The following is a 25989-nucleotide window of genomic DNA, read 5'->3' as shown; positions in this document are numbered from 1 at the left end:
ACTCACACTCTCAGCTTTCACTCCAGTGGGAGGAGGAAGAGGGTCAAGGGGCCCTGGAGAATCCTCTGGACCATGCCACTAGCAGTAAAGGAAGAGAATCCACCTGTCATAAGTTCACTGATTTTCAGAGAGTACCTTCTCAGACTGGGCCCCTCTCTCCTCCAGGGGAACAGGCCAGCAGGCTGATGATCCCTCCACCAGGCCAACCATATTCTTCTGATCCACGTCTTCCTCTACAAAGGCAAGATAGGTTTTACTCAAATTGTGGTAGACCATCGGGACCAGCAGAACACAGAACTCCTAATATGCCTCCTTTGGATAAATGGGATGGGCCTATGTCTTTACCAAGGCAATCCAGTAGAAAGGAGACCATAGTCGATCTCAGGGACTCTGACGTGCCTGATTCACCACTCCATGCTGAAAACCAAGCAACTGGCTCTGGCTCTGTGTTGGCACCTTTCCCTCCAGTCAGAGGTGCCTTGTTTCCAGTTGACCCAAGGAGTCAGTTCATGAGAAGAGGACCTTTTTTTTCCTCCACCTCGCCCAGGAATCGTGCATGGGAACCTGGAGATCATTTTCCACCAGGCCTGCCACCCACTCCATTTCCAATGGGAAATGTCTACGCAGGGAGGGGGTTTTCGTCACATTCTTCCCCCAAGAGCTGGAATTCAGCCCTCTACACCCGCATTCTGAAAGTACAAGTGAGTTCCCTGAAGGGTTCCTTCCACCTGCAAATAAGCCCGTTACTCAACATCCAGAACCAAACAAGAAACCTCATGCTGTTGCTCTCTCTTCAAATGTAATTGGACTTATCTCTCATTTTTAGTTTATAAGTAACTGCTTTTACTTCAGTAATTGACTATACTTTGGCTCCAATTGAAGCTCAATGAAACTATTATTCTTAAGATAGTATTTTGTAAATAAATTGGTTTACGTAGGAAACTTATGAGTAAATTATTCCTATTTTATTTTATTCCAGAGTACAGCATTTAATCTGATGAAGCCACTATTATATAAACAAGAATGGGAGTTCTAGGTACTTGTAATCTAGCTGATGGAAATATATTTTAAACTCCCAACAAAGAAGTGTATTTAGTATGACTGTAGAAAATGTCAAGTGACTTTAGGCTTAATGAAATTGTCACTGATTTACAGACTGGTTGGGCATATCAGCAAGTTTTTCCATATCAGAATAACTAGAGCATGGGAGGACCAAAGGAGAGAACACAACGAAACATGTCACGGAAACAGGAGATCTCAACTACAAAGAAAAATGAAGACCTCTTTTTTATATTGGTTGCTTAAAACATTACATAGCTCTTGAGATATCATATTTCCTACATTAGATTCAAGTGAGTTATGAACTCCCATTTTTACCCCATATACACATTGCACAATAACATTGTTTACACATCCACATTTTTACAACATGCCATATTAGTAACTGTTGTATTCTGCTACCTTTTCTATCCTCTACTATCCCCCCTCTTCTGCCCTCCCATCTTCTCTCTCTATCCCATCTGCTGTAATTTAAAGTTTGGGAATTGGAAACCACACTTTAAACACACTCTGCTCCCCTTTTTCCCTTCTGTCAAATTACTCATCATCTTCTTCTATTTCTCTTCCTCCTCCTCCTCTTCCTCCTCCTCCTTATACCTTTCATTCATTCATCATACACTCATGCATTGGTTCATTCATTCCTTTCACATATGGTGTTGGGGATCCAACTCAGGACCTTTGAAAGTGCGAAGCCAGCACTCTAGTGCTGAGCCACAACCCCAGCAAATATCTTTTTGATTTTATGACTGTTTATATGAAATTCAGAATTGCATTCTGCTATGGTTCACTGATATGTGGATTGACCTAGTCCTTGATTTCTGAGAGACTTTTGGAAAATACATAGGAATTATTAGGAGGTTGAAATGAAGAAACAAAGAGGAAATTCCCCAATTTCTTATTCTTAAATTCCGCACTCTGACTCTGCCTACCTGCTATAAAAACTTTTAAACGCTTACTCCCCATTTCTATATCATTGCCAACAAGTGAACATTCACTGCCCTACAACAAACCAGAGAACTCACATTGAACAATGTTTACCCATTAGAGACCAAGAAACAATACTTATTAAAAAAAATACCCTAGCTATGAATTAGTAGTTAAAGCTTTATTTGGGTGTTAAATGTGCTCTAATTACGTATTTGTGTGTTTGTTGATGTGTGTGTGTGTGTGTGTGTGTGTGTGTGTGGGTGTGTGTGCTTGCGTGTGAAACATGCACTGAGGTGTAAAATAAATGCAGGATTGCAACGGCCTTCTTAAAAATAAGAAGCAGCTTTATCACATTTGTAGCCCAGGGAAGAATCTGCCTGATACTTGACCTACAAATAATTGAAATGTGAAAAATTCAGGCCTAGAAAAACAAAGCCAACATACATAATAAATCTAATCAGTCTGTCTCACCTGTTTTCAAATCAGTTCTTTAAATAAACCTAAATTGCCAGCATAAAACATCAGTTGGTCTAAACGAGTGGATGGATGTCCCCTGCCATGGGCTGTGTAAAATACATGGAGTATCCCGCACTGATTGTTATCTAGAATGACTTCTGCCTGAACTACTATTAGTGAATAGTTGCTGTTATAGTGCGGTTCTGATACCAGTAAACTTTAATGAAGGTAATTTCAGGATGCAAAGAAATAAATTGATTTTACTAACTGGTTTTTGGAAAACACTGCCATAAATAATTATCAATATGTTCATAAAGGCATCTACATGTCTCTCCACAGGGGTTTTACTTAATGGGGGAGGGGGTGAGGTCTGGATATAACTTAACTGTCCATTAGTAGGTAGAACAATGTAATGGGAATCACAGTGCACACACTGGTTTGAACTCAATCTAGGTAACATGGATTCATCTCTGTGTAAGAGGCCTGCTTCTGAAAAACACAATGTAGAGCTCCAAAAGCAGAACGATACTTTCAGAATACCATGTCATGTTTGTAAATAGACAGACAGATAGATAGATATACAGAAATCAAAAATCTGAAAACGGTCTAGAAGTGTACATTTCAATAACTTACAATGTCAGTAGTGGGAGACTAATAGCAGATCAAGAAGACTGTATCTGCATGCGAGATGGTTCAATTTTTAAAGAGTTTTTTTAAATAACAATGGACAGAAAATTCAAAGGGTTACAGTCAGTGTTGAGGAGTGACTTGGTAAAAGGAGCACAGAGGTGAGAAAGAATTAAGTAGAGTTCAATAGAACCAGGTATAATATCTGTACACATGACTCCATGAATAGGAGCAAAGGGGACACTTAAAGAAATCATAAGGACTAAGGAGAGATCAGGATGAGGGGGGCTTGCAGGAAGAGCTGAAAAAAACAAAAGCATGCAATGGGCAGAAAATGTGGAAGAAAAGGCCTCACAGGTGGTAAACTGATCCATCTCTCCCTGGTAGTTCAACTGTATGAATAACAGAGAGGCCGGCTAAGTGGGAAAGTACTTGGAAACTCTGTTCATGCAGACAACAGAAAGTGCCACCAGAGTGAAAAAAGTAAACCTAGTAAGGCAGCTTAGCCCCTTCCCCTTGGTATTTTATGCAGGCTCTCTTTCTTACTGGGCCTCTGTTCATCTACACTGATACGTGTTAGGTCCAAAGGCAGTGACAAACATTGTTATATGTATTGATGAATCCTGCCAATTCCACAAAGCACAGCCATTTTACTTAGTGTACTCAATACCTTCTTTGTGACTCTCATCTCGTTTGAAGAAACACTTTCAGAGGAAAGAAGTTCTCCCTAAGCCACATGTGTCCTTAAGTAAACTATGAATTGAGTGCTATTTCAAGGTGTTTGGGCTGATTCCTCCACATGGCCCGTAAAACCTAGAAAAGTGTCATGCACCAACAGGCAGTACATCTTCACTGAGTCCTGTTCTTTGCACTCCAGGGTCATATTATTGTCCATTTAATGGTCAGAAAAACAGTGTTACAGTGAGTATCCTTCTTAGTAGTAGGACTAAAGTGTTTTGGACTCGCACGTTCAGTTACTGAAAAGGCTCAGGGAAGTGCACTTGAGAGCTGGTCATTTGATACAGGTACTGCAGAGGAAAACAAGCTACTCTCATTTGGCAACTTTTAGACAGTGATACACCTCTGGCCATGTAAGTGTAAATAACAACAGGTCTAATCATGCATGGTGGCCTATGGGCTTGGAACTTGCATGCTTACAAAACCAGTGATTACTTGTGCATCTTCTCCTTCGAACCTCATATGTGAATCATCAACTAGTCAAGTGTTAACTTGGGAGGAAAACAATATGTTGGGATGTCCTTTTTGTACATCAAGCCATGAACTCTTTGTCTTAACATCAACAATATAATTAATGTTCAGGAGTTACATCCATTTCAGAGAGTCATATCCATCCATCTCTTGGCTATATATTTTTAAGGACCAGCCAGCTTCTTAGATGTTTTCAAGCCCATGAAAAGGCCAAAAAAAAAAATCTGAAAGAAGAGTTTGACGAATTTTCAACAAATACTAATCTAGAAATGCTGACATGAAAACCAACTAAAGTTTTCAACTCCTTCTTTTTTGGAACATTAGCTATGCCGGGCTTTTCAAAAATGACTTCTCAGAACTGACTTGTGCCCATGTTAGCAACTCTTCTGAAATTACGTTGAAAGTAGACTAATGTGAGAGTTTCTCTTTAGAGATAATTCAGATTACTTGCATAGGAAGTGGCAGCAGGTCTGGGGATGTCGTAGCTCAGTGGCAGTGACCTTGCCTAGCTTGGGGCTGGCCTGCCATGGACTTTCACCCCAAACACTTGCAAGAAAAGAAAATGAAGTGAAGGGAGAGGGAAAGTTGGAAGGGAGGGAGGCAAAGTTGGAGGGATGGAGGGAGGTAGAAAAGAAGGAAGAAGAAAAGGAGAAAAACCAGGAAGGAAGGAAGGAAGCAAGGAAGGAAGGAAATAGGGAGAGCACAAGGGCAGGGAAAGGACTGGGTCACTAAAACAAAAGGCAAAGGACACAAAGACCAATATAGGCCATAAAAGCTGTTGGAACAGTTTAGACAGCTTTAGAATTTGAGTGACATCAAACTGAATGTTATTATGACTGGATGGAATCTTCCTACTTAGCCCCGCCTTGGCCTGGCCTAAACCAAATCAAGGGGTGGGTGGCATGGAGAGGAATTCTCTCTGGCTGGAGTGGGAGGGACCTAAACCTGTGGAACTTGAGGATGCACTGGGTAGGGAAGGGGACAAGACTCCCCTGATGGGCATTTGAGCACAACAAGGCTCCTGGGAGCCCTTGATCATGGCTCCTACCGCCATATGCCCACCACCCGCCACACGCTCAGCCCCTGAAGGGGATCACAGTGGTCTGCTCCGTTGCCTGGTGCAGGTTGGAGTTCCTGACCAAACACCTGAGTGTCCACAGCCTGTGTTGGCCTGCCTGGGCAGGCTGTGGTTGTGGTGGCAAGAGCCAAAGCCGTCTTGGCGTGATGGAGGAGCCAAGGGCTGCCTCTCAGCCATACTAGTGGGTGGTTCTGGAAGAAGCACCCAGGGTTGTGGCAGCATTGTCTGAAGACATGAAGCCAGGCCATCTTTCTTATGGCTTTCCTTGGGAGTTGGTGATGTGTACAGCTCTTGGATTTTTTGCTGTTCTCTCACTTTTCTGGAGAAGTTTTCAGTCGGTCAGTAGCAGGCTTTACGTGGGAAGAGAAAAAAAGCTGGCTCTAAATCTTGCTGGACTTATTGAAAAAAAATGTGGACTTCTTGAGAAAGTTAGCCTTGTTGAAAAAGAACATGAAGGCTTAGATTCATCTTTAAAGGATAGCAGATTTGAGAAGGGTTCAAGGGAAGCACAACATCTGGAGGAAACCTACGAAAAGCTGCATAGGTCCGAATCCAGCCATGGTGTTGAAATGCTCTTTCTGGAAGAAGAGCTCAAATCACAGAAGGCTAAACATGGTCAACAGGATGAAACGATGGCGCATCTATCAAGAAGGATACAGGCCCTCCAAGGTGAAGCTGAATCCCTCAGATCACAAATAGCTGAAGCTAAAACAAACTGGAGACTCTTTCAAGTCAATGAGGAAGAACTGAAGCTGGCAATGAAAGAGGTTTTGAATGAAGGATCCCAACTTCCGCAAACGCAGAGACCAACAATACAAGGAGAAGTGAAGCACAGAGGGAACAAGGAGGTGTCCAATATAAAGCAAAAATCACATTAGAGGACTCTAAAGTCGCTGGAGAACAAGTTCTAAGAGACACAGAAAATCACATGGAGTCTCTGAGTGTATGCTTGCTGAAGATGAAGGATAGGTCTTCTCCAAGCCTGGGAGCCCAAAGGGATGGTGGTCACCTGGAGTTGGGAAGGACGAGTGAACCAGAAATTGGTGCTCACTTGGAGGATGAGTCCAAAGGAGCTTTGAGGATCCTCGTTGATGGTGCTAAGCTAAAGGCCTCCTTAGAAATCTTGGCAGGAGGAAGAAATCAAAAATGTACTTTCTCATCTGAAGTGGCGAAAACCACGGAAGACCTTACAGAACACCTTAAAAGTCTGCAGACTGAACAGGCATCCTTGCAGTCAGAAAATGCACAGCTGCAAAGTGAGAATGAGACCCTACAGAAGAACTTTAAAGTCATGGTGGAACGCTATCAAGAAAATATGATGAAACTACACAGGAAATTAAGAGTGGAGAAAAACTCCCTGGTGGAGCAAGAGGAGAAACTTTCCAAAGTCGAAGAAAAGTTGAGCCATACAATGGAAGAGCTGGAGACCTACAGAAAGAGAGCCCAATATCTTGAAGAAGAATTGCAGAGAACCATTCATTCCTGTCTGGGGAAGATTATTTCCTCTGAGAAAGAAGCACATGCTAGTGAGTTGGCAGCTCGGATTGCTGAAAGAAACCTCAGTTCTTTCAGGAAACAAAATGCGCGCAACAGTCAAAAATTAACTGAGAAGGAGCTTAGATTTGAACTTGTAGAAAAAGATCCCTATGATGCACTGGATGTTTCCAACTCAGCAATGGGCAGAAAGCCTTCTCCAAATGGGCCCTCACCAATAGGTCAGCCTTCATCTGAAAGGAGACCTCCTCATTTAGAAAAGAGTGGTCCACTCACACTCTCAGCTTTCACTCCAGTGGGAGGAGGAAGAGGGTCAAGGGGCCCTGGAGAATCCTCTGGACCATGCCACTAGCAGTAAAGGAAGAGAATCCACCGGTCATAAGTTCACTGATTTTCAGAGAGTACCTTCTCAGACTGGGCCCCTCTCTCCTCCAGGGGAACAGGCTAGCAGGCTGATGATCCCTCCACCAGGCCAACCATATTCTTCTGATCCACGTCTTCCTCTACAAAGGCAAGATAGGTTTTACTCAAATTGTGGTAGACCATCGGGACCAGCAGAACACAGAACTCCTAATATGCCTCCTTTGGATAAATGGGATGGGCCTATGTCTGTACCAAGGCAATCCAGTAGAAAGGAGACCATAGTCGATCTCAGGGACTCTGACGTGCCTGATTCACCACTCCATGCTGAAAACCAAGCAACTGGCTCTGGCTCTGTGTTGGCACCTTTCCCTCCAGTCAGAGGTGCCTTGTTTCCAGTTGACCCAAGGAGTCAGTTCATGAGAGAGGACCTTTTTTTTCCTCCACCTCGCCCAGGAATCGTGTATGGGAACCTGGAGATCATTTTCCACCAGGCCTGCCACCCACTCCATTTCCAATGGGAAATGTCTACGCAGGGAGGGGGTTTTCGTCACAATCTTCCCCCAAGAGCTGGAATTCAGCCCTCTACACCCGCATTCTGAAAGTACAAGTGAGTTCCCTGAAGGGTTCCTTCCACCTGCAAATAAGCCCGTTACTCAACATCCAGAACCAAACAAGAAACCTCATGCTGTTGCTCTCTCTTCAAATGTAATTGGACTTATCTCTCATTTTTAGTTTATAAGTAACTGCTTTTACTTCAGTAATTGACTATACTTTGGCTCCAATTGAAGCTCAATGAAACTATTATTCTTAAGATAGTATTTTGTAAATAAATTGGTTTACGTAGGAAACTTATGAGTAAATTATTCCTATTTTATTTTATTCCAGAGTACAGCATTTAATCTGATGAAGCCACTATTATATAAACAAGAAAGGGAGTTCTAGGTACTTGTAATCTAGCTGATGGAAATATACTTTAAACTCCCAACAAAGAAGTGTATTTAGTATGACTGTAGCAAATGTCAAGTGACTTTAGGCTTAATGAAATTGTCACTGATTTACAGACTGGTTGGGCATATCAGCAAGTTTTTCCATATCAGAATAACTAGAGCATGGGAGGACCAAAGGAGAGAACACAACGAAACATGTCACGGAAACAGGAGATCTCAACTACAAAGAAAAATGAAGACCTCTTTTTTATATTGGTTGCTTAAAACATTACATAGCTCTTGAGATATCATATTTCCTACATTAGATTCAAGTGAGTTATGAACTCCCATTTTTACCCCATATACACATTGCACAATAACATTGTTTACACATCCACATTTTTACAACATGCCATATTAGTAACTGTTGTATTCTGCTACCTTTTCTATCCTCTACTATCCCCCCTCTTCTGCCCTCCCATCTTCTCTCTCTATCCCATCTTCTGTAATTTAAAGTTTGGGAATTGGAAACCACACTTTAAACTCACTCTGCTCCCCTTTTTCCCTTCTGTCAAATTACTCATCATCTTCTTCTATTTCTCTTCCTCCTCCTCCTCTTCCTCCTCCTCCTTATACCTTTCATTCATTCATCATACACTCATGCATTGGTTCATTCATTCCTTTCACATATGGTGTTGGGGATCCAACTCAGGACCTTTGAAAGTGCGAAGCCAGCACTCTAGTGCTGAGCCACAACCCCAGCAAATATCTTTTTGATTTTATGACTGTTTATATGAAATTCAGAATTGCATTCTGCTATGGTTCACTGATATGTGGATTGACCTAGTCCTTGATTTCTGAGAGACTTTTGGAAAATACATAGGAATTATTAGGAGGTTGAAATGAAGAAACAAAGAGAAAATTCCCCAATTTCTTATTCTTAAATTCCGCACTCTGACTCTGCCTACCTGCTATAAAAACTTTTAAACGCTTACTCCCCATTTCTATATCATTGCCAACAAGTGAACATTCACTGCCCTACAACAAACCAGAGAACTCACATTGAACAATGTTTACCCACTAGAGACCAAGAAACAATACTTATTAAAAAAATACCCTAGCTATGAATTAGTAGTTAAAGCTTTATTTGGGTGTTAAATGTGCTCTAATTACGTGTTTGTGTGTTTGTTGATGTGTGTGTGTGTGTGTGTGTGTGTGTGGGTGTGTGTGCTTGCGTGTGAAACATGCACTGAGGTGTAAAATAAATGCAGGATTGCAACGGCCTTCTTAAAAATAAGAAGCAGCTTTATCACATTTGTAGCCCAGGGAAGACTCTGCCTGATACTTGACCTACAAATAATTGAAATGTGAAAAATTCAGGCCTAGAAAAACAAAGCCAACATACATAATAAATCTAATCAGTCTGTCTCACCTGTTTTCAAATCAGTTCTTTAAATAAACCTAAATTGCCAGCATAAAACATCAGTTGCTCTAAACGAGTGGATGGATGTCCCCTGCCATGGGCTGTGTAAAATACATGGAGGATCCCGCACTGATTGTTATCTAGAATGACTTCTGCCTGAACTACTATTAGTGGATAGTTGCTGTTACAGTGCGGTTCTGATACCAGTAAACTTTAATGAAGGTAATTTCAGGATGCAAAGAAATAAATTGATTTTACTAACTGGTTTTTGGAAAACACTGCCATAAAAAATTATCAATATGTTCATAAAGGCATCTACATGTCTCTCCACAGGGGTTTTACTTACTCGGGGAGGGGGTGAGGTCTGGATATAACTTAACTGTCCATTAGTAGGTAGAACAATGTAATGGGAATCACAGTGCACATACTGGTTTGAACTCAATCTAGGTAACATGGATTCATCTCTGTGTAAGAGGCCTGCTTCTGAAAAACACAATGTAGAGCTCCAAAAGCAGAACGATACTTTCAGAATACCATGTTATGTTTGTAAATAGACAGACAGATAGATAGATATACAGAAATCAAAAATCTGAAAACGGTCTAGAAGTGTACATTTCAATAACTTACAATGTCAGTAGTGGGAGATTAATAGCAGATCAAGAAGACTGTATCTGCATGCGAGATGGTTCAATTTTTAAAGAGTTTTTTTAAATGACAATGGACAGAAAATTCAAACGGTTACAGTAAGTGTTGAGGAGTGACTTGGTAAAAGGAGCACAGAGGTGAGAAAGAATTAAGTAGAGTTCAATAGAACCAGGTATAATATCTGTACACATGACTCCATGAACAGGAGCAAAGGGGACGCTTAAAGAAATCATAAGGACTAAGGAGAGATCAGGATGAGGGGGGCTTGTAGGAAGAGCTGAAAAAAACAAAAGCATGCAATGGGCAGAAAATGTGGAAGAAAAGGCCTCACAGGTGGTAAACTGATCCATCTCTCCCTGGTAGTTCAACTGTATGAATAACAGAAAGGCCGGCTAAGTGGGAAAGTACTTGGAAACTCTGTTCATGCAGACAACAGAAAGTGCCACCAGAGTGAAAAAAGTAAACCTAGTAAGGCAGCTTAGCCCCTTCCCCTTGGTATTTTATGCAGGCTCTCTTTCTTACTGGGCCTCTGTTCATCTACACTGATACGTGTTAGGTCCAAAGGCAGTGACAAACATTGTTACATGTATTGATGAATCCTGCCAATTCCACAAAGCACAGCCATTTTACTTAGTGTACTCAATACCTTCTTTGTGACTCTCATCTCGTTTGAAGAAACACTTTCAGAGGAAAGAAGTTCTCCCTAAGCCACATGTGTCCTTAAGTAAAATATGAATTGAGTGCTATTTCAAGGTGTTTGGGCTGATTCCTCCACATGGCCCGTAAAACCTAGAAAAGTGTCATGCACCAACAGGCAGTACATCTTCACTGAGTCCTGTTCTTTGCACTCCAGGGTCATATTATTGTCCATTTAATGGTCAGAAAAACAGTGTTACAGTGAGTATCCTTCTTAGTAGTAGGACTAAAGTGTTTTGGACTCGCATGTTCAGTTACTGAAAAGGCTCAGGGAAGTGCACTTGAGAGCTGGTCATTTGATACAGGTACTACAGAGGAAAACAAGCTACTCTCATTTGGCAACTTTTAGACAGTGATACACCTCTGGCCATGTAAGTGTAAATAACAACAGGTCTAATCATGCATGGTGGCCTATGGGCTTGGAACTTGCATGCTTACAAAACCAGTGATTACTTGTGCATCTTCTCCTTCGAACCTCATATGTGAATCATCAACTAGTCAAGTGTTAACTTGGGAGGAAAACAATATGTTGGGATGTCCTTTTTGTACATCAAGCCATGAACTCTTTGTCTTAACATCAACAATATAATTAATGTTCAGGAGTTACATCCATTTCAGAGAGTCATATCCATCCATCTCTTGGCTATATATTTTTAAGGACCAGCCAGCTTCTTAGATGTTTTCAAGCCCATGAAAAGGCCAAAAAAAAAAAAATCTGAAAGAAGAGTTTGACGAATTTTCAACAAATACTAATCTAGAAATGCTGACATGAAAACCAACTAAAGTTTTCAACTCCTTCTTTTTTGGAACATTAGCTATGCCGGGCTTTTCAAAAATGACTTCTCAGAACTGACTTGTGCCCATGTTAGCAACTCTTCTGAAATTACGTAGAAAGTAGACTAATGTGAGAGTTTCTCTTTAGAGATAATTCAGATTACTTGCATAGGAAGTGCAGCAGGTCTGGGGATGTCGTAGCTCAGTGGCAGTGACCTTGCCTAGCTTGGGGCTGGCCTGCCATGGACTTTCACCCCAAACACTTGGAAGAAAAGAAAATGGAGTGAAGGGAGAGGGAAAGTTGGAAGGGAGGGAGGCAAAGTTGGAGGGATGGAGGGAGGTAGAAAAGAAGGAAGAAGAAAAGGAGAAAAACCAGGAAGGGAGGAAGGAAGCAAGGAAGGAAGGAAATAGGGAGAGCACAAGGGCAGGGAAAGGACTGAGTCACTAAAACAAAAGGCAAAGGACACAGAGACCAATATAGGCCATAAAAGCTGTTGGAACAGTTTAGACAGCTTTAGAATTTGAGTGACATCAAACTGAATGTTATTATGACTGGATGGAATTTTCCTACTTAGCCCCGCCTTGGCCTGGCCTAAACCAAATCAAGGGGTGGGTGGCATGGAGAGGAATTCTCTCTGGCTGGAGTGGGAGGGACCTAAACCTGTGGAACTTGAGGATGCACTGGGTAGGGAAGGGGACAAGACTCCCCTGATGGGCATTTGAGCACAACAAGGCTCCTGGGAGCCCTTGATCATGGCTCCTACCGCCATATGCCCACCACCCGCCACACGCTCAGCCCCTGAAGGGGATCACAGTGGTCTGCTCCGTTGCCTGGTGCAGGTTGGAGTTCCTGACCAAACACCTGAGTGTCCACAGCCTGTGTTGGCCTGCCTGGGCAGGCTGTGGTTGTGGTGGCAAGAGCCAAAGCCGTCTTGGCGTGATGGAGGAGCCAAGGGCTGCCTCTCAGCCATACTAGTGGGTGGTTCTGGAAGAAGCACCCAGGGTTGTGGCAGCATTGTCTGAAGACATGAAGCCAGGCCATCTTTCTTATGGCTTTCCTTGGGAGTTGGTGATGTGTACAGCTCTTGGATTTTTTGCTGTTCTCTCACTTTTCTGGAGAAGTTTTCAGTCGGTCAGTAGCAGGCTTTACGTGGGAAGAGAAAAAAAGCTGGCTCTAAATCTTGCTGGACTTATTGAAAAAAAATGTGGACTTCTTGAGAAAGTTAGCCTTGTTGAAAAAGAACATGAAGGCTTAGATTCATCTTTATAGGATAGCAGATTTGAGAAGGGTTCAAGGGAAGCACAACATCTGGAGGAAACCTACGAAAAGCTGCATAGGTCCGAATCCAGCCATGGCGTTGAAATGCTCTTTCTGGAAGAAGAGCTCAAATCACAGAAGGCTAAACATGGTCAACAGGATGAAACGATGGCGCATCTATCAAGAAGGATACAGGCCCTCCAAGGTTAGCTGAATCCCTCAGATCACAAATAGCTGAAGCTAAAACAAACTGGAGACTCTTTCAAGTCAATGAGGAAGAACTGAAGCTGGCAATGAAAGAGGTTTTGAATGAAGGATCCCAACTTCCGCAAACGCAGAGACCAACGATACAAGGAGAAGTGAAGCACAGAGGGAACAAGGAGGTGTCCAATATAAAGCAAAAATCACATTAGAGGACTCTAAAGTCGCTGGAGAACAAGTTCTAAGAGACACAGAAAATCACATGGAGTCTCTGAGTGTATGCTTGCTGAAGATGAAGGATAAGTCTTCTCCAAGCCTGGGAGCCCAAAGGGATGGGGGTCACCTGGAGTTGGGAAGGACGAGTGAACCAGAAATTGGTGCTCACTTGGAGGATGAGTCCAAAGGAGCTTTGAGGATCCTGGTTGATGGTGCTAAGCTAAAGGTTTCCTTAGAAATCTTGGCAGAAGGAAGAAATCAAAAATGCACTTTCTCATCTGAAGTGGAGAAAACCACGGAAGACCTTACAGAACTCCTTAAAAGTCTGCAGACTGAACAGGCATCCTTGCAGTCAGAAAATGCACAGCTGCAAAGTGAGAATGAGACCCTACAGAAGAACTTTAAAGTCATGGTGGAACGCTGTCGCGACCCCTTGCCCGCAAGGAAGACGCAACTCAGGAATCTTCTTTCAGCAGTTTATTCAGGCTTTGATTAAAGTATCTTTTAGTGACTCCCTTTCTTTCTCCCCCCGAGGGCCCAAGCACAGCCTAATAAAGCCTCCCACGTACCAATCTTAAGCCGCCGCGTGGATCTTTCTTATAGGGTGGCAAGAGATAGCGTGCCAACTCTCCACAAAAGAATTTGTTTATCACAGGCCACAGTGGAAGCCGGCGCCATCTTCTAATGGCGGCCACAATCTACAGAAACGGCTCACCACAGTTCCCCCTTCTAATTTATAAAACAATGCAGGTGAAAGTAGAGGTCCTATCCCACTGTGCAGAAGTGGCTGCAATGTATGGTTCAGTCCTAAGGAGGCGCCTTCCCCAGACCTGACCCCATATCAGCCGACGCCTTTTTTCGTAGGGCGGGGGTGTGGACGTCAAACCCGCATGCAATAGGACATGCTTTCCTTGAGGTCCGTTGAGGGATCACTCAAGTGCAGTGCTTTGCCTCGCATCCTGTATCGTGACGAAGGTGGACGAAGGGGGACAGCTGAGGCTGTTCTGTGGCTGAACACAACGACAAACGAGTTGACAGCACCCTGAAAGAAAGGCACGGACTTTAAGGCGATAGAGAAGTATTAGTGTGGAAACCCACCTGCGTGCAATGGCAGCAAGACCGGCAGAGTGCAAGGGCTTTCCAACACTAAGAGAATAACGAGGAAAGACATGCCGATCCCAGTGCAATGTTATAACAACTTGGGGTGCAACGACCATGTCAAAGATTTACTGTTTAAGCTGTGCAAGCCAGACTTGAGGTGAATTGCCATTTTCTAAAGCTGCAAGAGCTTGGATGATCATAGCCTTATCGTGAGCATTGCGGGCCTTGAGGCGACAGAGAAACCACAAACAGAGAAACATACCGAAGCAACACATTGCACCAAAAATGCCTACCCCCACCCACTCTTTAAAAAAGGAAAAGGCAGAAGATATCCAATCGGTGAATTGACCCAAAGTCACGGGATCAACACGGGTGTTATTCAAGACAGCTATCTGGGTTAGTTGAGACTGGATCATGTCTTCCGCTTCCATGGACCAATTTCCAGCCAAATATTCGCCAATGATGCGGGAAGCATTCCTGGAATCATTAAATCTGACAGAGGTTATGCATAAATGTGCACGTTGGTCAACACAACCCAAAAGCACTAAGTCAGCCAATTCTTCTACCTGAGCTTGGAGTAAATCTATTCTTTGGTTGGCAGCTAAAATCCCTGACAAAATATGTAGATTAATTGTATTTTGGGATTCAAGTATGGTGGAAGTTTGTTGGACAACTTGATTAATGGTGGCAGCAGTTTGTACTTGATTGGCCATAGCCACTCCGGCCGTAACCGCTGCAGCAGCAGATATCGCCACGGCTGTCACTATAGCTGCTGTGATCCCAAAATCTCTGCAGACTCTAAGTAGCTCAACAATAGGGAATTTATCAGGATCCGCAGTGACCGGGATTGGGACGAAAGTTGGAATTTTCATAACCACTGCTACAGTCCAGGAACCATTCCAACACTCAGATAAGAGACAGGTAGTATGAGAACAATCCAGCATCCCCGATGAGGTGGCCTTAGCCAAAAGGAATAAGAAGGGGGATTGGACACAGACCATTGCAGGAGGCAATGTGGCATTATACAACAGAGAGTTGAATGAAACAGATGTAAGTCTATTACCTTGTTCACTTTCCCTAACAGTACCAGAAATATTAGCCGGCCAACTTTTGGCTCCTAGCAACTGAGCCAATGCAGAAATATCGGCTGAAGCCCCCTTTTCATTAGAAATCAGCCATTGAAACCAGGACCAACCTACTCCTGTAGAGGAGCTGGCACTATTGTTAAAGTTATAAACATACCTATTAAGAGAGGGGGAAAGGGAGAAACCTTTAGCAACTTGATGTTTCTCCCAAGAATGATCCTGACAAGGTGTAAATGTTGGGGGGAAACCAAGATTAGGGGAACAGTAAGGAGAGGCCTTAAAATGAGTGGCATTATAAATACTACTAGAAGAAGGAGGCACTGGGATTAGTACCTCGGAGATAATAGCCAAGGTAGTTATGTTGAGAGCAGAGCTGCTGTTTGCGGGGGTCCCTGAGCCTGATTGCTTCCCCGAAGCTACCTTGCTCAATACATCACTGATAATGCTTCCTGAGACCTGATTGGACCGCAATGGCTCCTCCCAGTTAGTCAAATTTTTGGTCTTAAGGCTAATGCAATTAGCGTTTCTAAGGCTGAAACAAAAAACTCCTGTGAGATTAACTTGAGATTGATTAAAAATTCTCTCCATGTCCCCTCTAGGAGAGGCACAGGGAGCAGACATCTCACATGAGGTTGAAAAAAGAGTGGGGAGGACATTAGAATTACCATGAACCGGCATCGGCATTGGCCAGGCCCGTGCCACTGCCCACCACCGCATTGGTGTCGCCTGTGCCATCGGCACCAGCACCAGAGCCAGAGCACTTAGCAGAATGAAGATCCTCATCACAGGATTGTTGTGGTATCTCTTGTTGCTGGTCAGTTGATGTCGAGACTCTTCTTGTCAAGCGTTCAGGGACCCACAATGGTTCCGTACGATCCTGGGGAAAAACACATACAGATCCTCGTGCCCATGTCAGCACGGGGTCAGGGCCGTTCCATTGGCCCGTAAGAACATCCTTCCACTTAACATAGCCAATCACAGAGGGCTGAGGGGACACATGTCTATCGGCCGCAGAGCGACCATGAATATCCAAATTCAAAAAATTAATGGTAAAGAGAGCTAAGGACAGGCGTTCTTTAGGAGTGTGTTCAGCTCCTATTCCCCCTTTTTGTTTTTGTAAAGTTTCCTTTAAGGTGTGATGAGCACGCTCAACAATGCCTTGTCCTTGAGGATTATAAGGTAAACCATGAGTAAGTTGCACTCCCATAGTAGAACAAAAAGCTGTAAATTGTCTGCCAGTATAAGCAGGTCCATTATCAGTCTTAAGGGATGCAGGTGCACCCCATGCTGCCCATGCCTCTAAACAGTGAGTAATGACATTACGTGCCTTTTCTCCCGATAAAGCAGAAGCATGAATAATTCCAGAGCACGTATCAATGGAAACATGCACATACTTAAGGTTACCAAAGTCAGGTATATGTGTCACATCCATTTGCCAAACAACCAATGGCTTTAATCCCCGTGGGTTTACTCCATAATTAGGGGGATGAAGAAATGTGACACAATGGGGACATTGCAATACTATCTGCCGAGCATCCGCTCTTGAGATGGAAAAACGCCTGCGCAGCCTTAATGCATTAACATGGAAGTTTTGGTGAAACAACTTAGCCCTCTCTAAGGAGGAAGCCAAGCATATCAATTGACCTCTAGTGGCTAAGTCCGCACAGGCATTACCTTGGGATAACGGACCAGGAAGAGAGGTGTGAGCCCTGATATGCATTGGATAAAAAGAAGCAGTGCGGTTAGAGATAAGCTGTTGAAGCTGAGTAAAGTAAACAGACACATTGTGGGCATCACTAATAGTTCCCACGGCCTCCAGGACTTTTAGTGCTTGTACCACATAGCTGGAGTCCGAAATAAGATTAAAAGGAAAAGAACACTGTTTAAAAACTTCAATAACAATTTGTAGTTCTACCCATTGTGGATTTCCAGGAGCAAATTGATGCTGGATAGGGGGAGAGTCATTAATTACATAAGCTCCCATTCCAGACTTGGAACCATCAGTAAAAATGTTAACAGCCCCCGGAATTGGACTGGATGAAGTTACCTTAGGGAAAATGATGGGATGTTCTTTAACAAAATGGAGTAATGGATGAGAAGGGTAGTGATTATCAATACTCCCTTGAAACGAGCAACACAGAATAGCCCAGTTGTCTAGAGTAGCACATAAAACATTAAGCTGAGCTTTAGTGTAGGGTATGATAAGAGAAGAAGGTGACTGGCCGAAAAATTGAATGCTCTGTTGAATCCCTTTAAGTGCCAATGCTGCAACAGCATCAGGATAATATTCTAAGGATTTTCCTGGGGATACATGTGGGTGGATCCATAGTAAAGGCCCATCTTGCCACAGTACTCCAGTAGGCTGCCGCATAGTGGCAAGCACACATAACTGGAAAGGTTTATCACTCTGGAGCCTGCATAGAGTGGCATGCTGTATAGCTTGTTCTACTTTTATAAGGGCCGCTCTAGCCTCAGTAGTGAGGCTACGAGGGGAAGCAAGATCTGGATCACCCTTAAGAGTAGCATACAAGGGCTGGAGCACAATATTAGGAATATGTAAATATCCTCTTATCCAATTAATATCTCCCAGCAATTTTTGAAAATCATTTAAAGTTCGGAGATCTTGAGTCCTGATGGTAATTTTTTGTGGTTTTAATTTGTCATACCCAATTGTCGCTCTCAAAAACCTGATAGAATCTCCCGTTTGAACCTTTTCAGGTGCGATGTGCAGTCCATGTTGAGCCAACAGCATCACGAGTTCTTTATAAGCCTCATAAACTGTCTGTTCTAATTTTGCGGCCAATAACACATCATCCATATAGTGAATGATCTTGGTGGAGGAATACTTATGTCTGAGAGGTGCGAGTGCCTTCCCCACATACATCTGGCACATCGTGGGACTGTTAGCCATCCCCTGTGGCAACACCACCCACTCAAACCTTTGATCTGGTTCCTCATGATTACACGAGGGAAGGGTGAAAGCAAAACGTTGTGAATCTCTAGGATGCAAAGGAATGGAAAAGAAACAGTCTTTAATGTCAATAACAATTATATGCCAGCCTTGAGGAACAGAGGAGAGCAGAGGCAGCCCTCTTTGAATGGGCCCCATGAGCTGCATCTGAGCATTAACTGCTCGTAGATCATGCAGTAGGCGCCACTTCCCTGATTTTTTCTTAATGACAAATATGGGAGTATTCCATGGAGAAGTAGAAGGTTGGATGTGACCCAAATCAAGTTGTTCTTTGACTAGATCATGGGCTGCTGCCAGTTTAACCGAGGGAAGAGGCCACTGAGGCACCCAAACAGGCTCCTCGGTGAGCCATGTTATGGGTATTTGAGCCCCAGTGGCCCCTAGGAAAAACCCAGACCAAACCTGTTAAGCTTTTGATGACCTTGCACAGGATGCTTATGTCCCTGTAGGTGCCTTCCTAGTCCTAGACCTGGCCTATACCCCATATTTTGCATGATATGTTGAGACACTGGGGAATAGTCATTACTAAGAGTGAACCCCATGTCTTTCATCAGATCACAGCCCCATAAAGAAATAGGTAAATCAAGTACATAAGGCTGAAAGGTACCATCATGTCCTTCCGAGTCCTTCCAAGATAGATGGCTACAGCTGATTTGAGGGGCTTGGGCATATCCAAGTCCTCTTAAGGATTGCTCAGAAGCCTGCACTGGCCATCCCCTAGACCAGTCCTTAAGGGCTATGATACTACGATCTGCTCCTGTGTCCAGCAATCCCACAATAGATTTACCTTCTATGCTTAATTCCAAAGTGGGGCGATTGCTCATATCCAGTGATAAATAGGCACAATTTCCTCCGGTGGTACCAATCTGATTTCCTGTCCGTGACCTTGAGTCAGCAGGGAAGTGATTATGCAAACTAGGCAAAATTAGCAATTGAGCAATCCGATCCCCTGGGGAGATAGACACAATGCCCCTTGGAGCTTCCACCATAACCTTTACTGCCCCTACAGTATCAGGGTTTACAACTCCGGGGAAAACATGAAGACCTTGTAGGATAGAGGATGCACGTCCAATTAACAAACCTACAGTGCCAGGGGGTAAAGGCCCTTTGAACTCAGTTTCCACCAATTGGACTCCCATCTTAGGTGTTAATACGAGTCTGGAGGTGGAACAGAGGTCCAATCCCGCGGCACCTGTAGTGGCTCTCCGCATCTCGTGGGATGGCGCAGAGAAGGCCATGTCTCGGGTTCGGGTGTGACATTCTCCATTGCCCCATATATTTGTGGGCCCTGGGGTCGGGGGCCCCTTCGGCCGTTTTTTGGCCCAGCTGAAATAGGCTGTCCATGGATGTCCCTCACTGATCTACACTCCCTTGCCCAATGCTTCCCCTTTTTGCATTTTGGACACAGCCCCGGTTGACGAGGGCCATTAGAAGGGCCACCGCGAGGAGGTCCAGTAAAATTGCCTTTTTTGGGGCAGTCACGTTTGAAATGGCCGGATTGACCACAATGGAAGCATGTTCCGGCACCAGGACCGCCCCCTTTTGCAATCCGAAGGACAGCAGCTGCAAGACCTGCATTAGTTAAAGGTCCTCCAAGCTCTCTACACACTTTCATCCAAGCTTCTATGTCCTTGTTTTTATAAGGAGCGATTGCTGCTTTACATTCTTTGGTGCATTGCTCAAAAACAAGTTGTTTAATCAAGGGCATTGCTCTATCAGGGTCACCAAAGATTTTTCCTGCGGCATCCACCATCCTAGCAACAAAGTCCGAGAAAGGTTCTGTGGGGCCTTGCATGATTTTTGTTAAATTGCTAGACACTTCTCCTCTATTTGGGAGTGATTTCCATGCACCGATACAAATGTTATTGATCTGTTCATATACCTCAGGGGGGTATCCTGTTTGTTGATTAGCAAATCTGCCTTGTCCCAAAAGCATTTCCTTGTCCCAATGGGGGTGTCCCGCTGCATAGTTTTGGGCAGCCTGCTCTACAGCACCCTCTAGCACAAAGGCTCTCCAGTCCAAATATTTGCCTGGAGAAACACAAGCCCGAACAAGGCTAGCCCAATCAGAGGGAGTCATACAGTATCTAGACAGACTCTCCACCTGAGTTAATGTGAAGGCGTCATCCACCCCATAAGTGCGCACAGACTCTGCCAGGGTCTTCACAATTTTGAAATCTAAGGGCTCATGGAATCTTCCCCTATTGTCATCCTGGAAAACTGGATAAGCAAGACCCATCTCAGCGTTAACAGCCCTCCATGTTTGGGCATGGAAAGCTCTCCTCGAAACACCCCCACCGTACGGTGGCGGGTCCGGAGGATCATTTTTCTTGAGCTCCTGTTTATCTTTGTTCCCTTCTCCCATAGTTAAACTCCCTAGCTGCCAAGACAGTCTCCCGAGCTCCTCCTGCTCATTCTCCTCCTCTTCTGACCCACTTTTGCATGGGAGTGTGCGCAGTGTACTGAGATCTGGATACAAGCGTTTCCTCCCCCGTTTCTCGCTCTGCACATTCCCTTCCTCCTGAAATATTTCACTCTGTGCCAGAGACAATCACCTCCTCCCCTGTTTCTCGCTCCGCACACTGCCATCCTCCTGAAATACGTCACTGCCTGCCGGAGATAATTGTTTCCTCCCCTGTTTCTCGCTCCGCACACTCCCACCCTCCTGAAATACCTCACTGCCTGCCATTTCTGATCTTTCTTCATGTAATTGCTCTAAAACTTCTTGTCCTTTAGTAAGTGCTTCCTGACATCTGCCATCTGCGAGGCAACTACGGATCATCTTCCAAAGGGGTATCACCCCACCCTCTAATATGCCCTGCTCAGAAGCAAAGTCAAGATCTGTGCCTAACTTATCCCAGCTAGGTAGAGTAAAGCTGCCCGAGAACGGAAACCATGATGCAGCAATATCTGTCTTCTGTAAAAATCTCTGTAAAGTACTACGTTTCACTTCTAGGCTCTTGGAACGTAACAGGTTATCTAGGGCCAGGAGAAGCGGACTTGAAGATACGGCACCCATGACACAACAAAAGACACACAAAAAACAAAAGTGAAAGTAAGAGCAAAAGTACACAGTGCAGCTGCAATAAGATTTAATGCTCTCTCTGGCTTTACAGAGGAGCTGCCGCTTTGATAGCGGGTCCCAATTAGTCTGGGACTAATCTCCGCTTTAACCGCGGGTCCCAATTAATCTGGGACTAATCTCCGCTTTAATCGCGGGTCCTACTTATCTAGGACTGATCTTCCGCTTTACCTGCGGGTCCCAACTTACCTGGGACTAATTGGTGCACCACCCCTGACTGCTGAAAGTTCTGGTTCCCGGGTTTCAGCACCACTTGTCGCGAACCCTTGCCCGCAAGGAAGACGCAACTCAGGAATCTTCTTTCAGCAGTTTATTCAGGCCTTGATTAAAGTATCTTTTAGTGACTCCCTTTCTTTCTCCCCCCGAGGGCCCAAGCACAGCCTAATAAAGCCTCCCACGTACCAATCTTAAGCCGCCGCGTGGATCTTTCTTATAGGGTGGCAAGAGATAGCGTGCCAACTCTCCACAAAAGAATTTGTTTATCACAGGCCACAGTGGAAGCCGGGGCCATCTTCTAATGGCGGCCACAATCTACAGAAACGGCTCACAACAGAACGCTATCAAGAAAATATGATGAAACTGCACAGGAAATTAAGAGTGGAGAAAAACTCCCTGGTGGAGCAAGAGGAGAAACTTTCCAAAGTCGAAGAAAAGTTGAGCCATACAATGGAAGAGCTGGAGACCTACAGAAAGAGAGCCCAATATCTTGAAGAAGAATTGCAGAGAACCATTCATTCCTGTCTGGGGAAGATTATTTCCTCTGAGAAAGAAGCACATGCTAGTGAGTTGGCAGCTCGGATTGCTGAAAGAAACCTCAGTTATTTCAGGAAACAAAATGCGCGCAACACTCAAAAATTAACTGAGAAGGAGCTTAGATTTGAACTTGTAGAAAAAGATCCCTATGATGCACTGGATGTTTCCAACTCAGCAATGGGCAGAAAGCCTTCTCCAAATGGGCCCTCACCAATAGGTCAGAGTTCATCTGAAAGGAGACCTCCTCATTTTGAAAAGAGTGGTCCACTCACACTCTCAGCTTTCACTCCAGTGGGAGGAGGAAGAGGGTCAAGGGGCCCTGGAGAATCCTCTGGACCATGCGACTAGCAGTAAAGGAAGAGAATCCAGCTGTCATTAGTTGACTGATTTTCAGAGAGCACCTTCTCAGACTGGGCCCCTCTCTCCTCCAGGGGAACAGGCCAGCAGGCTGATGATCCCTCCACCAGGACAACCATATTCTTCTCATCCACATCTTCCTCTACAAAGGCAAGATAGGTTTTACTCAAATTGTGGTAGACCATCGGGACCAGCAGAACACAGAACTCCTAATATGCCTCCTTTGGATAAATGGGATGGGCCTATGTCTTTACCAAGGCAATCCAGTAGAAAGGAGACCATATTCGATCTCAGGGACTCTGACGTGCCTGATTCACCTCTCCATGCTGAAAACCAAGCACCTGGCTCTGGCTCCGTGTTGGCACCTTTCCCTCCAGTCAGAGGTGCCTTGTTTCCAGTTGACCCAAGGAGTCAGTTCATGAGAAGAGGACCTTTTTTTTCCTCCACCTCGCCCAGGAATTGTGTATGGGAACCTGGAGATCATTTTCCACCAGGCCTGCCACCCACTCCATTTCCAATGGGAAATGTCTACGCAGGGAGGGGGTTTTCGTCACAATCTTCCCCCAAGAGCTGGAATTCAGCCCTCTACACCCGCATTCTAAAAGTACAAGTGAGTTCCCTGAAGGGTTCCTTCCACCTGCAAATAAGCCTGTTACTCAACATCCAAAACCAAACAAGAAACCTCATGCTGTTGCTCTGTCTTCAAATGTAATTGGACTTATCTCTCATTTTTAGTTTTTAAGTAACTGCTTTTACTTCAGTAATTGACTATACTTTGGCTCCAATTGAAGCTCAATGAAACTATTATTCTTAAGATAGAATTTTGTAAATAAATTGGTTTACGTAGGAATCTTATGAGTAAATTATTCCTATTTTATTTTATTCCAGAGTACAGCATTTAATCTGATGAAGCCACTATTATATAAACAAGAATGGGAGTTCTAGGTACTTGTAATCTAGCTGCTGGAAATATATTTTAAACTCCCAACAGAGAAGTGTATTTAGTATGACTCTAGCAAATGTCAAGTGACTTTAGGCTTAACGAAATTGTCACTGATTTACAGACTGCTTGGGCATATCAGCAAGTTTTTCCATATCAGAATAACTAGAGCATGGGAGGATCAAAGGAGAGACCACAACTAAACATGTCACGGAAACAGGAGATCTCAACTACAAAGAAAAATGAAGACCTCTTTTTTGTATTGGTTGCTTAAAACATTACGTAGCACTTGAGATATCATATTTCCTACATTAGATTCAAGTGAGTTATGAACTCCCATTTTTACCCCATATACACATTGCACAATAACATTGTTTACACATCCACATTTTTACAACATGCCATATTAGTAACTGTTGTATTCTGCTACCTTTTCTATCCTCTACTACCCCCCCTCTTCTGCCCTCCCATCTTCTCTCTCTATCCCATCTGCTGTAATTTAAAGTTTGGGAATTGGAAACCACACTTTAAACTCACTGCTCCACTTTTTCCCTTCTGTCAAATTACTCATCATCTTCTTCTATTTCTCCTCCTCCTCCTCCTCTTCCTCCTCCTCCTGATTCCTTTCATTCATTCATCATACACTCATGCATTGGTTCATGCATTCCTTTCACATATGGTGTTGGGGACCCAACTCAGGACCTTTGAAAGTGCGAAGCCAGCACTCTAGTGCTGAGCCACAACCCCAGACCTGTCTTTTTGATTTTATGACTGTTTATATGAAATTCAGAATTGCATTCTGCTATGGTTCACTGATATGTGGATTGACCTAGTCCTTGATTTCTGAGAGACTTTTGGAAAATACATAGGAATTATTAGGAGGTTGAAATGAAGAAACAAAGAGGAAATTCCCCAATTTCTTATTCTTAAATTCCGCACTCTGACTCTACCTACCTGTTATAAAAACTTTTAAACGCTTACTCCCCATTTCTATATCATTGCCAACAAGTGAACATTCACTGCCCTACAACAAACCAGAGAACTCACATTGAACAATGTTTCCCCATTAGAGACCAAGAAACAATACTTATTAAAAAAATACCCTAGCAATGAATTAGTAGTTAAAGCTTTTTTTGGGTGTTAAATGTGCTCTAATTATGTGTTTGTGTGTTTGTTGATGTGTGTGTGTGTGGGGGGGGGGGTGTGTGTGCTTGTGTGTCAAACATGCACTGAGGTGTAAAATAAATGCAGGATTGCAACGGCCTTCTTAAAAATAAGAAGCAGCTTTATCACATTTGTAGCCCAGGGAAGACTCTGCCTGATACTTGACCTACAAATAATTGAAATGTGAAAAATTCAGGCCTAGAAAAAGAAAGCCAACATACATAATAAATCTAATCAGTCTGTCTCACCTGTTTTCAAATCAGTTCTTTAAATAAACCTAAATTGCCAGCATAAAACATCAGTTGCTCTAAACGAGTGGATGGATGTCCCCTGCCATGGGCTGTGTAAAATACATGGAGGATCCCGCACTGATTGTTATCTAGAATGACTTCTGCCTGAACTACTATTAGTGAATAGTTGCTATTATAGTGCGGTTCTGATACCAGTAAACTTTAATGAAGGTAATTTCAGGATGCAAAGAAATAAATTGATTTTACTAACTGGTTTTTGGAAAACACTGCCATAAAAAATTATCAATATGTTCATAAAGGCATCTACATGTCTCTCCACAGGGGTTTTACTTACTCGGGGAGGGGGTGAGGTCTGGATATAACTTAACTGTCCATTAGTAGGTAGAACAATGTAATGGGAATCACAGTGCACACACTGGTTTGAACTCAATCTAGGTAACATGGATTCATCTCTGTGTAAGAGGCCTGCTTCTGAAAAACACAATGTAGAGCTCCAAAAGCAGAACGATACTTTCAGAATACCATGTTATGTTTGTAAATAGACAGACAGATAGATAGATATACAGAAATCAAAAATCTGAAAACGGTCTAGAAGTGTACATTTCAATAACTTACAATGTCAGTAGTGGGAGACTAATAGCAGATCAAGAAGACTGTATCTGCATGCGAGATGGTTCAATTTTTAAAGAGTTTTTTTAAATGACAATGGACAGAAAATTCAAAGGGTTACAGTAAGTGTTGAGGAGTGACTTTGTAAAAGGAGCACAGAGGTGAGAAAGAATTAAGTAGAGTTCAATAGAACCAGGTATAATATCTGTACACATGACTCCATGAATAGGAGCAAAGGGGACACTTAAAGAAATCATAAGGACTAAGGAGAGATCAGGATGAGGGGGGCTTGTAGGAAGAGCTGAAAAAAACAAAAGCATGCAA

Source organism: Callospermophilus lateralis, chromosome 14 (genome assembly GCF_048772815.1).
Source record: "Callospermophilus lateralis isolate mCalLat2 chromosome 14, mCalLat2.hap1, whole genome shotgun sequence".
NCBI lineage: Eukaryota > Metazoa > Chordata > Mammalia > Rodentia > Sciuridae > Callospermophilus > Callospermophilus lateralis.
This window is presented reverse-complemented; position numbering follows the sequence as displayed.